This window comes from Macrobrachium rosenbergii, chromosome 12 (genome assembly GCF_040412425.1).
Source record: "Macrobrachium rosenbergii isolate ZJJX-2024 chromosome 12, ASM4041242v1, whole genome shotgun sequence".
Classification (NCBI taxonomy): domain Eukaryota; kingdom Metazoa; phylum Arthropoda; class Malacostraca; order Decapoda; family Palaemonidae; genus Macrobrachium; species Macrobrachium rosenbergii.
The window spans coordinates 57,306,675-57,321,674 of NC_089752.1; the positions used below are offsets into that span (position 1 = coordinate 57,306,675).

Consider the following 15,000-nt stretch of genomic DNA (forward strand, 5'->3'; position numbering starts at 1 on the left):
AACTTTGTTGTTTTCTCTCAGACCGGTAATAAGAGCAGGGAAGATGCTCCCCTCTCAGGCCACAGATTGCAAGGAAGAAGAAGGGTTTGGGCTAATAACGGTGACCTCACAACGACCCCTAACAGACCTAGCGGTTAACCTTTGATCTCCCTCCCACCCACCCCTATCCACACCTACCTCCATAACAGCAGCAGCAGCAGCAGCAGCATCAGTATCTTTTTTTTTTTTTTTTTAAGGGTTATGTCTAGCTTGGGGTATGTCATGTCACACACAAGCAAGCACAGAGACTTACTTTTTAGCCCTTTGTTGGCCGAGTTGGTTGAGCTTCAAACCGTCATTCGATGGGCCGGAGTTCGATTCCCGCCGCCGGCTGATGAAGAGTTAGAGGAATTTATTTCTGGTGATAGAAATTCATTTCTCGCTATAATGTGGTTCGGATTCCACAATAAGCTGTAGGTCCCGTTGCTAAGTAACCTATTGGTTCTTAGCCACGTAAAATAAGTGTAATCCTTCGGGCCAGCCCTAGGAGAGCTGTTAATCAGCTCAGTGGTCTGGTAAAACTAAGCTATACTTACTTACTTACTTACTTAGGAAGTAACCTTAAAATAAACAAAAATGTACAGTTTTAATCTTTCACAAAAAGAATACAAATCTAGTTTTTATAAGAACTAGTTCAATGCAGTATTCCCACGGTTATTCCGGGTCGAGAACCACAGAAAACTTTTGTTCTTTGAGTACAGCCGCCGTAGTCTTTATCAATAAAGCTCATACAACAACTGTAAATGGCGGCCACCTGACAGGCCTATATACAACAGAATGTACTCTGAAACACTCACGGGAAATCTGAAATAGCTAAAATAAAGTTGTTTTTGCATATATAACCACTAGTACTTAACAAGAGCATTATGAATAACAAAAAATAAAGAAAAAAATAAACTTACAATAGCAAAACACGCCCTTAGCCGAAAATCGTAAAGCCATCCTGTGTGGAAAGGACCCCCTCGCCCGTTGCTAATTTCTGTGTAATAATTCCATCACCGGAAGTGTATCCTCCCTCTAAGAACCTGCGGTCTTCACAGTGTTGCGAAATGACAATAATCCCTCCACCTTGGAAGAAAACCGGAGAGTAACGGCTCCCAATGCCGAGACCAAAGACCTAAGAAGAAGTAGAGAGGTAGCAATAGTTCCCTAGTGTACACGAGAGCCATCAAGTGTTGATGGCTCTCGTGTACGCTAGGCTCAACCACGCAGCTTCTCGGAGAGTTACGGTAGTTGTGTTTATAACCTCCAAACCCTTTTAGAACCCCTTCGACATAAAAACGTTGTTGTTTAAGTGGTGGCTCTAAAAGTACAGACCGAAGGTGAGTTATGCTAAGAATGGCAAGAATTAGGCTGAGCGTCTTTCCATTATTAACGGCCTCCTCCGACACATACTTCATATTCTCGCCGACCAACGGCATCTGGAAACTGTTATAATGCTGTCGTGGATGACTATACTTCCGTGAGCTAACTTCACTTTATTGAATGGGCTTAATTTTGTCACACCATTACCTATGACAAACACATATTGCTGGGCTGTCTGGCAAATAGACGGTTAGCACAAGAGAAGATAGTCGTTGCTTTAGCGTGGAAAAAAAATGCAAATATAGGTTTCTGTCATTCATGTTCACGGAAGCACAAAATGTCTTGGATTAAGGGAAAAAAAAGACCTCAGCGGTAAATACGGTGCTCAAATGCTTAACTTTCGAAACGTTTTGTTATAATAGCAGAAATTTAAAGAGCGTCGTGATAATATTAAGAAAACTTGTGAATTCAGTAAGGGAGTAAGTTATAAGGAACAAGGACTTAACATTGAAAGGCACAGTCTGCACTGAATCTGATATAACCGCCTCACCCATCATCACACACACGCACACACACACACACACACACACACACACACACTGGCAAGGGCAGTGACATTTACTTCAACAATCCACTTGAAAAATAGTTGAAAGGGTGATTACCATAGTCGATTGCACTAGAGGGTGTGACAGTTCTCTCTTAAGAGCTCCTATTTTTGAAGATGAAACAGTTCAAGTCTCAAATACTTTCACGCCTGAAAATAATCATTTAAGTATAACAGAGCTTAAAGATATTTCATTTCGAGTTCACGAGCCATGTGTATAGATCTCGGAATTGCCTAAAAGAGGTTGTTGAGTTATATGTATTAATCTTATAAACATTAATGCCTCAAAATTATCGAATTTCTTGTTTGAATATAATATATATATATATATATATATATATATATATATATATATATATATATATATATATATATATACACATGACTTTTATCACATCACCGTGATTCATATACAATCAGAAAGCTACAAACGTCCTTTAATATCCAATTCGCTCTACCTCGGAAATAATATATTTTCATATATGTTACCGAAGGGAATTCTTTAGTTAATAATAAGTACGCCGTCCCGTGGGCTCAGAACCAACGAAGGACAGGAACTCAGGACTACAGGACGTTTGTAGCTTTCTTATTATATATATATATATATATATATATATATATATATATATATATATATATATATATATATTATATATATAAATATATATAAACACATATATATACATATATATATATGTACATATACTATATATACAAATATATGTATACAAACATACATACACACACACAAACACACACACACACACAAACAACACACACATATATATATATATATATATATATATATATATATATATATATATATATATGTGTGTGTGTGTGTGTGTGTGTGTGTGTGTGTGTGTGTGTGTGTCACTTTTAGTCAAAAAGTTGGTACCTAGCAGACAAACAAAAAGTATCTTGCCAAGAAAGACCTACACCATTGCACTATACTCAGCCCTTGAAAAAAGAAACTTATCACCAGCCTTGCCAGCAGTCCACTCTTTAAAGAGATATTGATTAGCTTATTGACATGGCGTTCCGGCCGGAGATAGGCTATTTTGGGGTTATTCTCTTTTACCATGAAGTGTTCCCCGTCGGGAGAAAACCCCCTCTGAAACAACAAGAGGCCGTCCGTTGGTATTTGTGCTAAAGCCTCACTCTCCTCTTCCCATCCCCCACCTTCCCCTTCCTTCCCCACCCCCTCGAAAAGAAAGCTACCGTGAAATACATCAGCGGCGGAAGCTGAAATAAAAATGGCCCCAGAAGAAACCGTAAGTGGATGTCGCGCCTGCGCCATTTACCTTGTCAACAACCTCCTATCATTTTTTTTTTTCAGGTCTCTCTCTCTCTCTCTCTCTCTCTCTCTCTCTCTCTCTCTCTCTCTCTCTCTCTCTCTCTCTGCTCGTCTTTTTTTATTCTTTTAAAGCTATGACTCTTCCTCCTCGCCTTCTCTATTCTCTTCACGTTCAATCCTTTTTTTTTCTTTTGAACAAGAACGCCAGATTGCCACTGAAGTGTCTACTCATATACAGAGGGGTCTCTTTCTCTCTCTCTCTCTCCCTCTCTCTCTCTCACACACACACACCAGTTACATATGTACGAACGAAAAAAAATTATCATGGATAATTCATATCTGTTTATGTAATGCTTTTCGGAGTCGAGTCCACGATTACTTTCAATTTCAATTCAGATTGTAATTACAGTCAGCGTAAACTTTTGTTTCCATTATCTTATTGGTTTCGCCGGGTATTAGGACAAAGCCTTTAAACATTTTCAAACAACAACACTGTCCTACCAATGCTTGAGGGCCAACATCTGTGCATGGGCTCCTGCCTGAACTCATGTATACAATATCAAGAAGAGCTTTTTAGGATATAGAGTAAGTTAGCTGGACTGGCATGGAATATAAGATTTAGGCCGAAGACCAAGAGCTGGTACTTAAAAGTCATTCAGCGCTGACAGAAAAATGAAGAGTAAAGAATGTTTGAAAGGTGTAACAGGAGAAAAACCTCGCAGTTGCACTAAGAAACAGTTGTTAGGAGAGGATGGAAAGTAAGACGGAAAAAAAGAGAATATGAACGGAGGTACAGTAAAAGGCATGAAGTGGTTGCAGCTAGGGGCAGAAGGGACGCTGCAAAGAACATTAAGCAAAGCCTACAGTGCACCGCGTGAGGTACACTGACGGTACTATTCCCCTACAGGATAGTAAGTTGCTTGAATTCCATAATACTAGTGATGCCTAGCTATATGGCAGCTTACCTCAGAGCTGGACCTAGTGAGTAACGTGTAATATGAATCATTTTAACAACTGTGTCTGAAGAGCAGGGGCACTGGAAACACCAGGCCTATTGGAGAAATTCTGAAGGAACTAAAACTTACAGTTCGACTGATTTACAACGGCCGTAAGTGTTACGGTAGATTCAGTCGTCCTTGAAAAAATTAACTCGTTCGCAAACCCGAGATAAATCTTGTTTTCATCCACTCTCTCACATATTCTACATAATTCAGAACTGCATTAAAAAAGTAAAATGCATATGACAAAATGAAACAAGGATGAGAGAAATAATTTGGACGTACCACACATAAAAGCTGCGTAAAAGTATACATATATTTATAAATATGTACAGTATATATACACACATATATATATATATACATATATATATATATATATATATATATATATATATATATATATATATATATATATATATATATATATGAAAGGAATGAGAAGCGCATTTATTTTCCTTGCAGGCCTTCCGTTAATGAAATACAGAGGAAATGAAGACGTTCAAAACGTGTATCTTCACAAAAATAAAAATAAGGATTAAATTATTCCTAATATCTAAGGAATCGTCAAATCTAGATCCAGACACTGCCTCTTCCGACAGCATCCTATGATATCTACACTTTAAGGGGTTCCCAGATGTTCAGTTCTAACATTTGATTTGACATTTGTCTTAACATCTCTCTTATGCAGATTCTACCAGCAGCGATAACAGCCTGAAGGAGAAGCCAACGACTTTCCGACGAAGGCACAGCCGCGGCATAAGAAGTTCAGAAATGTAGGCCAGAGGATAATTACCCGTCATGCTATTGTTACGGCGCACGAGGAAAACGATGCCCTTTGTAAGGAAGGCGGGGAAAGGTGTGAAAAAATTCGTATCTTTCGTTTTCTTGTTTTCTTTGAAAAGGAGAGAAAGTGGTGAAAATAGCAGATGCATACATACATACACATACACACATATATATGTGTGTGTGGATGTGTGTATAATACTGTAGACGTAAGTCCACCTTTCATATTTCCTCTTTTTTACTCGTGTCTTTGTATTTGTAAGGAGCTCCTTATGCACACACACACAAAAGAGAGAGAGAGAGAGAGAGAGAGAGAGAGAGAGAGAGAGAGAGAGAGACATACAAAAGGAGAGAAGTGGAGAAGTTACGGCCATTTTGGGGGAACAAAACCTCTCATCCTGGCTGTCTCTTGGCGTAACAAGGCCGAGAGAAAGAATAACAAACCTGATCGCCGCCTCGTTACATCCACTCCTCCCGAAATCTCATCGTTGATGTCCGAGCGACAATGACATAGCGGGTTACCCATACAAGAAGGTTGGAACGGGACCGAAAATTAAAAAAAAAAAAAAAAAAAAAGGTGGGGGTGGGAATGAGCACAGGTAAAAACAACAGAAAAAAAATAACTGATCAAGAATTAAAGTTGGTTTAGTCACTTAGATGTAAAGCTTATCTATAATAATAATAATAATAATAATAATAATAATAATAATAATAATAATAATAATAATAATAATAATAATACTTGGCCATCCAGCTGTCAATAGATTCCAAAGTCAGCAGGGATTAAGAAAGGGGGTATGAAACTAGCAACCTCATCCCTAGAGACGTATTCAGAATCGGAACGCTCTAAATTTCTGACACACACGCACACAAACATACATATACTGTATATTTATATATATATATATATATATATATATATATATATATATATATATATATATATATAAAATTTGCCCTCAGGAAATGTTGGAAGACTCGTCCCGTTGTTAAAATAAGAGTCTTGTGTATTATTTTCAACGTTACATAATATTCGTCTGTTCAAACGTCAGCTGTATTTTCCAGAAATAAAAAGAAAACAAAATCGACGCTAAAAGACAACCATGGCCCTGAGTGTTTTCTTTCAATCATTCTGAAAGGTTTTATAGAGGAGGAGGAGGAGGAGGAGGAGGAAGTGAGGGGTGGGATAGGAGTGGGGAGGTCCTGTCAACTCCGTCAACATTTCGGCCACCACTCCCCTGTCTCCCACCCATTCACGCAATTGACATCATTCTAGTGGAGAACGACGGCAATTGAAGATATTGTATTCTTGTTCTGACTGCATTCCGTCGATTCTCACGAAGTGTATTCTAGTACATTTTGACTAAGATTACAAAGAATAATAATAATAATAATTATTATTATTATTATTATTCTTTGTAATCTTAGTCAAAATGTACTAGAATAATAATAATAATAATAATTAGAGAAGTAATACAACGAAGAGTGAAATTCCCAATCATTAATAACTACAGCTGATTTTAACATACCTAGGCCACGATTTTGGAGCGAATTTCTCTTTCCAAAAATTACAGTCACAACTTATTTCATTTTCTTTTCCACAGCACACCGAAGGTCCTATCTCATCATCCAGAACATTTACATATATATATACATATATATATACTCATATATATATATATATATATATATATATATATATATATATATATATTTATATATACATACATACATATATATGTATGTATATATATATATATGTATGTATATATATATATAATTTAATTCTCTATTAATGAATGATACTGGGAAAACATCGAATAAGACAATTGCTTTATAACACACTAGAAAAAACATTACCAGATGAACTCCTTTCTCACTCATTCACTTCAACATGCAAACAAAAACGCAATACAAAACATTATAAGTCCCCGTTCTAGCACGTCACTTCCGGACTCATAAAGAGGAAAAAGAGATCTGGCTGAAAGCTAAACCGTAGTACACTTGCCACTTTTACTCTTCCTTTCCAACAGACACTGAGAGTGGAAGGAAGTCCTCTCATTATTATGTGCCGTCCAGCCCGGCAACGCCCATTCACTTCCAGATAAGCTTTTGTTTACGAATGGGGAAAAGTATTGTCTCTATACGTTGCATACACTTTCATTTTCAAATAGCCAAGGTATTCTCTATTGTCATTACGTGTTTTATCAGTTGTCTTCATTTGTTTTATGACTATGCTTCATAATTTTCTTTATTTCTAGGTACACTTCTAATTTCTCAAATGGGCTGTGTATCCTCTCTATTTGTTGTCTGTTCTCTACAACTGCTTCATAAATTCTCCTCATTAATGTTATGTACTCTCTTTGCTATTTCCTTTAATTAAAGATATATTTTAATTTTCAAATGGCGAATTATTCTTTCCGTAATGTATTGTTTTAATATTCTTTGTATAGTTTTTTGTTACCATTGTCTTTGTTTTGTAAATCTATTTAATATTCTCTAAATTTCCTCAATATTGTTTCCATATTTTGTTGGTCGTCTCGTACACAAAAATAATTATTGCAAAAACAAGTACAAGAAAATACTTCGAATGAAACAAAAATCAGTTATTGTCTTGGAAGACAGAAAAAAAATATGCCAAGGATTCATTTCATCACGTAAAACTGGCCTCCCAAAGTTTATGTCTATGAAATCATAAATGTTAATTAAATTACTGTGGTTGTCACAATGTAATGATAAAAAAACTAACAGTAAAAGTAAAAGTGTCGAACTTATAAAATAAAAAGAATTAGTGTTTCTTAAAGCAACAGCAGATCACTAAATTTTAATAAAAATTAAAGAATAAAGATAGAAGGGGTGACACTGATGAAACAATCATTAAAAATCTAATCTGAGAGAGAGAGAGAGAGAGAGAGAGAGAGAGAGAGAGAGAGAGAACACTCGATATAACACTTTACTCAATCCCTCAATTTTATCCTTATAGGGGCAGGGCGGCTGAATGACCTCTCTTTTTGAGAAAGCATGCACACAAAGTCAGACACCCCTTAATGCAAAGACGACTTGCAGTCATGAAGTCAGGCACCTGACGAGGACGCTGAAGTGGCCTGTGACATAATCCATCAGATCAGCACTTCATGCAATGAAGGATGGTGGAGTTATTCAGTTCATTCACACTGCAGTGGATTCGATGATTTCATCGGTATGACAGGTTTGTTATAGAATGACTTCAAATTAATATTATCGCAATTTAACAAATGCCATTTCTCTGCGATATATAGATGCTTCTGTAAACAATAAAGGCAAATAAACAAACAATAAACAACAATCCACATTAGAAAACATAAAACCATATTAATTTTTCATCCATTGGACCAACCTTTGATACGGAAAATTTCGTCTACAAGATTCAAGGCCCCTCTCTCTCTCTCTCTCTCTCTCTCTCTCTCTCTCTCTCTCTCTCTCTCTCTCTCATGAGGGTGGGGGATGGGGAGGGGGTGGGCCAGCCAATCACCTGCATGCATTTTCGGGTTATCAGGAACCATTTGAAGGAAAACAAACACAATGCCTCTGGCATTCTTCCAGTGGTTTCAAGTGCCTTCAGAAGAAAGGTTATCAATTTATTTCAAGTAAGCGGTATCGATCAAAAAGAAGCTTACCCTGTTCTCTTCACCAATCACGACCTGAGGTTGAAGAGGTCTGGGCACCTTAACAAAAGATGTTTTCAGGGCAAAGGGAAATATTTCCACTAATATCGCCCTTTTGACGTATAATTACAGTGGAGTTTCCTAGAGGTAAACAAAAGAAGACTAGACGGATAAATTAGCCGCAAGTGCTTCCAAGCGGTCACTTGGGTGAGACAGGCAAGGAAAATAGAAGGAAATCAACTTAACTGCCCGCAAAACTTCGGATTACCTCAAAAAACAAACAAGCACGGCCATGAAGGTTCATTCCTTTGAGGAAATCAAGCAGCTACCCACCAACCCAGCGACGACGTCTACAGTTACTATTGCCCTCTATGGAATCTGTCCGTGTTGTGTTAAGAGCAAGACGGCAAGAGAAAAAATAAAAAAATAGACCCCTTCAAAGGCCTTCTTTATCCAATGTTACTTTAGGAACAGATCCTCGTCAGCCATCGAGGATTTAACAGCCACTCCCGCATCGTTTGATGTTGATAAAACTCGCCCAATCTATCATCATCGTCATTCTCAATTCATACACACAGCCTCAGAGCGACCACTATCTTACGTGTTGACCAACTGCCGTCACATAATATAGGCAACACATATTTGCATACTGCACAACATCTGCCTTAACATCTGCCTTACACAAATATATATATATATATATATGTGTGTGTGTGTGTGTGTGTATATATACATATATATATATATATATATATATATATATATATATATATATGTATATGTATATGTATACATATATATATGTATATATATACATACATACATATATATATATATATATATATATATATATATATATATATATATATATATATATATAATTTATATATATCGGTAAGGACACCAAAGCCAAAACCCGGAACAGCATTTTACACAACTTTATTGGGACATGTTTCGAGCAGTCACGGGTCTTATGTCTAAATTTCAGTCTGCTACACCTATGAAATATATGATGAATTTGATATTGACGCTAGTAACCAGAGCATATAAAATTTGTTCTAGCTTTTTGAACTTGCATGAAGAATTGGAATTTCTACGGTCACTTTTAAAAACAATGGCTATCAGTTGTATTACGTGAATACATATATTGGTAAAAAAATTTCGAAATTATATGCAAACAAACAACCCGAAACTACCGCTAACGTAAAGAAACCTGTTATTTATTTACCTTTAACCTTTACTGGAACTCAGTTACGATTTAAAAGAGCAATTAATTTCTATTTTGTCCATTGGTTACCCCCAGCTAGATATCAAAATATATTCCACTTCGGTCCAATTTGATCTATAAATGGCAGAGTAGTGGTTGTGATGCCACTTACGTTGGAAAACTACCAGGTCAGCTTGGATGAGATGGTTTGGACACCTAGAATAGGTAAGTCATATCGCACAGGCAATTGTCTTACAAGGCCTAGGTACAGTGCAATTAGAGAACACAGCGAGGAGACTGGTTACCCTTTACATACTGATGATTTTTCTGTTTTAACCACTGCTCAGTTTGCTACAGACCTCGACATTTTAGAAGTTCTATACTCCATTAGGATACAGCCTTCTTTGGCTAGAAATGTGCTGTAACCTCACTTTTGTGTTTTTAGTCTGTGTTTTACTGGTTTGTATATTGACTAGCGTATTTGTTGTACCTTTGTACGTTCCGTTTTGGTGACTTAAATTTTGTATTTTGTATTTTGCTTCATTTTATTTTACTTTATTCATTTATTTATTTTGATTAGCCATCTTTTCAAAGTATTTTTACAATTTTTATAGTAATTTTGCTGTATTATTTTGAATTTTATTATAAGAATTGTAATGCCGTCATCTTAATTTTGTAGGCTGATAATGAGTGAGAGTACTGCTCGAAACATGTCCCAATAAAGTTGTGTAAAATTGTTCCGGGTTTTGGCCTTGGTGTCCTTACTGATATGTAGATGGCGCTTCCCTGCTGGTGTATCCACTGATATATATATATATATATATATATATATATATATATATATATATATATATATATATATATATATATATATATATATATATATATATACTGTATATATATCTATATACATATGTATCTATATATACATATCTATATATTTATGTAATTATGTATACATACAAACATACATCCATACATAATATATATGTATATAGATGTCCCACATACAGACACACACACACACACATTACATGTGTGTGTGTATGTGTGTATGTGTGTGTACATGATGGTCAACAGTAGAAACAAGAAAATCCATGCAAAAATTCCATAGCCTACAACAATGAGAGGTGGCTGTAAGTATCTTGAAACATTAGTCCATAACGATTCACATCAAACAAAGAGGAGTCTGTGCAAAGACCATCCATGTCTCACGTTTGTCATGAACACTGAAGAAGATAGCTCAAGGAGTGAAGTATATGGCTCCAAGAGAGAGGGAGACAGAAAGGCTCATCGCCCTAACCCCCCCTCCCCCACCACCTCTCTCTCTCTCTCTCTCTCTCTCTCTCTCTCTCTCTCTCTCTCTCTCTCCACACATGCACAAATAGTGTGTGTTGGATACATAAACACACACACATATACTGTATTTATATAATATATATAAATCTATATAAATATTCATATAATTATATATATAAAAATCATTATATAAATATATATATATATATATATATATATATATATATATATATATATATAGTTAGATAAATAAATATGAGATTTATATTGCATTTTAATTTTTAAAAAACGGAAGGTTAATACTAGCTACAATAAATTTGTCCCTAAAGCTTAATTACCCGAAATAAAAGCATTCATATATCTAGAAAGCATACCTAAAAAATGTCAGTCCAATAAGAAAAGGAAAATAACCTAAAAATGAAAATGACAAAGAGACACCTAATTGTAAAGAGAGGATTGCCAAACCAACCAAACGCGAACAAGAGGAAAACCAACAACAACAGAGACAGAACACCGCTGCGAGTGCCACTCAAACACAGGCAGCAGAAAAGTCTGCTGAGGACCAAGAAGCGGGAGAAGGAAGTAGCCACACGATCAAAATTGTTTTGATAGCCCCGAAAAGTGACCACCCACTCCCACACAAACCCACACCCACACCCATACCCGTGACCACTCCCACACACCAAACCTACACACTTCTACACACACACTTCTACACATTCCGCAACATTTAAGGCAGAGTGCTAAGGAACATGGAAGCTGAAGTTGTTATGATTATGTGGCCTATAGGTGGGACGGCAGGGGTGGTGGCAGGGGCGGGGGAGCCCCTCTCCCTCACCCCCCCGCCTCCGAGTGCAAGGGGGAGGGAATGGGATGGTTTACAAAGGATGACCCTGAGGGAACCGGAAAACTCTTGATGTTCTGAGCACTGTTATTCACTGACACAGGCACACAAACAAACACAGAGTTTTAGGCGAAGTCTCAAGTGACAAACGAAGACATAAAAAAACAAAACAACAGAACATACCACCAGTATACAAAGCCTAAATGATAAAACAACTTTAATACGCGATAAGCGAGGACTCAACTATCAAACCGAGAAAAATAAAAAAACACATAAAAAACAAGTGAAAAGCAAACAAAATTCCAAACACGTCACACATACATGCACAAAAAGACAGATGTCTGAACTTTACTTAAAACTTAATGTGTTAAGAATATCAAGCTTTGCTGTTCAATGTCACTCTTGTTTTCATCAGTTAACAAGCGAACTCACATGATTGACAGCTGTCAAGATAACACCAGTTTACTTAAACTGTTCAAGGGAATGTGACCTGCGCCCTCTTTCTCTAACAGAGGCTATGTGACATTATAAAATTATCATGTTACCAGATCATCTATGAAATACCAAGCAAAGTTAACGACATTTATAAGACATCGAGTGTATTTTCTGCGATAATGCTGTTTGCGTTTTCGAGGACTGTAAATTACTTTGATTAGAAGGCAATAAATGTTTAACGTTAGTATACATACATTTTCATACTGCTGTCCCTCTTCATATATCTGTTAAATATAAATCTAACTAGTCTAGATACATACCAATATATAATTATAAAATATATGTGTATATATATATAGTATATATGTATATAAATATACATATATTGTATATTTACATATATACACACATATATATACTGTATATATATATATATATATATATATATATATATATATATATATATATATATATATATATAAGGATTATCAGGAATCAGCAATAATAAATTTCGGTGAACCAATGACATTCAATCATTATGGACCACTTTTATAAAAATATGCATGGGTTTTTTCCATTATATGAATTGGGTCTCTTCTCAAAATAATTAAAGTCAGCCATCACCAAAGTTTTTTGTTTATAAAAGGCAAGCCAGTCACCTATTAGTATCCGTAACAGTGTGAGTATAGGACTCCTATTTCTTTTTTAAGTCTGGGCACTCCTACTTTTCGACAGAACCCGGTTCAGTAAATTATAACGTTGAAAACTAGTCCAAAATGTATGTTTGAGAGTCTGAAGATAACGTACGCAAGAGAGGAAGTAATAAGTGACGTGCTTTTGTATGTAGTGTCCCAAGATTTAACATTGTAAAATTAAATGTAAAAACAGACTGGAGGACATAACACTGTCAACATTGCATCTGGACACAGAGACAACTTTATCGATTCTGTAGTGTTACTGTATGTTGGGTCTTTATAATACAAAAATGGTATTATATAGTTATGCACACATGTAAATTTTTAAAATGTAAAGAGAGAGAAGAGAGAGAGAGAGAGAGAGAGAGAGAGAGAGAGAGAGAAATATTTGATAGCACTTGAGACACCATGTGGTTCCTAAGAACTTCCCACGGGGATATCATTAAGTGGAGCATTTATAAAACTTCCTGAGTTAATGGAAAACACGAAACGTAAAGAGTGGTTGGGGGTAGGGAAGGGGAGAAGGGGAGGTGGGTGGGGAGGTTAACACGACGCTAGAGACAGTAGACACGTAGAGAGAGAGAGAGAGAGAGAGAGAGAGAGAGAGAGAGAGGCTGGAGGTTAGTTAAGTGGGTGATTAATGAGTCTGACATCAACAAGGGATAGCTGAGAGATTCGGCTAGTCTATTTGTTATACCAAATATACAGATCAACAATTAAAATGTATTTGTGACCGATGAATAAGAACAAAATTTTAATCTATTACTTAACGAAGTAGTGTCTATGCAATTCTTTAGGAATATTGCATACATAATGGAAAAGAAAGACGAGAGGAAAACATCAGATATTCTTTGAGCTGTTTACTGAACATCTTACGTACAAGTGCTTCAAACCAAAACTTTCCGGTCTTCAATTATATCTGATTTTCCAATCTGCCATACATAAAATATGAATGAAATAATTAATACGGAATAGGCATCAAACTCTTTTATTATTATTACCCAAGTCGGAAGAGGAATCAAAGTGAATTAGATATAATTTTAGCAAAAGAGTCTGCTATCCTTTAATCTCTACACTTGTATACTTGCCCAGTAAAAACAAACAGCAAGATTAAAGTAATTTTACAATTACTCCGTATATATATCAGCATATTACGCTGTTCTGCATTTTCTTATCTAAATTTTGTTATAGTTAAACGTGGGTTTCACTACCAGTGTTGCACATGGGAAAAATAAACATAAAAAATGTTTCATAGCCTATTAAGATGAACCCCTTCCATCACACTCTTGCTATAAAATAAAAATCGTTCCTTGAAGCTGCTACACTGCAATTGTTCTCTTGAGAGACTTAATAAAAGACAAGATCCCGAAGTGTAATTCTATCTGTGACTCTCCTTCATATCGCTACTTCAGTTTATTAATAAAATCGCTCACTACAGTACAAAAAAAATCCGGAAAAGGAAATGAATACAAGACAAGTAAATACATCCTCCATTGGTTTATCTTGACGTGGCAATGAAGTAGAAATTAATTTAGATTTGTCTAATAAAACATTATTTCATATATTCAAAAGCGAAGAACGAATGTCTTAATAATACCAATTATAATAAAAATAATAACAATTTAAGAGACCAGCGTAGAATAGTTAATGCACATGAAAAATAGGCATATAATCAAACTGTTGAGAAAATACTATCAAAGTTAATTGACCTCTGCCAAAAAACAGCAATTTTTATCAATCAAACGCACCGACAACACTGTGGTGGTGATGATGATGATGATGATGATGATGATGACGATGATGATTTAAAAGAACTAAAGACTAACTAGTCAGCTGAGATACTTATA

General features: G+C 35.8%; 1 protein-coding gene across 1 annotated transcript in view; it reads right to left on the reverse strand.

Annotated features, from left to right (window-relative positions):
- The window catches only part of LOC136843677 (uncharacterized), a 304,410-nt gene that overhangs the window by 204,669 nt on the left and 84,741 nt on the right, over positions 1–15,000 (reverse strand). The gene's annotated exons all lie outside the window — the stretch shown is intronic.